A 338-nucleotide genomic window follows, 5' to 3' on the forward strand; every position below is an offset into this window, starting at 1 on the left:
CATGCATCGGGGGGCGGGATGGGGGGATGGTGGAGACACCTTGGGTCTGAGTGTTGGTGCGGCCACCACACAGACACGCTCTGGGGGACCTCGCACTGGCCAGAGGCAGGGCTGTGGGGGACAGTCGGGAGGCAGGTGCCTGGTGCATCCCTGCCTCTCAGGGGCACAGGTTGGGGTGGTGAAGAGGGGGAGCAGATTGGAGGGAGTGCGGGAGAGGAGCTCTAGGGGCTGGCCTTGGGCATTTACTGGTTCGAGATTGCTTGGCAGATGGCAGTGAGGTGCCCAGGTTTTGTCACTGGCGGGAGGGGTGGGCGGGGCGGGGGGGGGAGAGCAGGATG

The 338-nt window shown here is 66.3% G+C and overlaps 1 protein-coding gene across 7 annotated transcripts in view; it reads right to left on the bottom strand.

Moving 5' to 3' along the window:
- JAKMIP3 (Janus kinase and microtubule interacting protein 3) overlaps positions 1–338 on the bottom strand; it is a 37,431-nt gene that overhangs the window by 10,384 nt on the left and 26,709 nt on the right. The window lies entirely within an intron of this gene.

The sequence above is a fragment of the Myotis davidii genome, unplaced genomic scaffold (assembly GCF_000327345.1).
Source record: "Myotis davidii unplaced genomic scaffold, ASM32734v1 scaffold72, whole genome shotgun sequence".
NCBI classification, from domain to species: Eukaryota; Metazoa; Chordata; class Mammalia; order Chiroptera; family Vespertilionidae; genus Myotis; species Myotis davidii.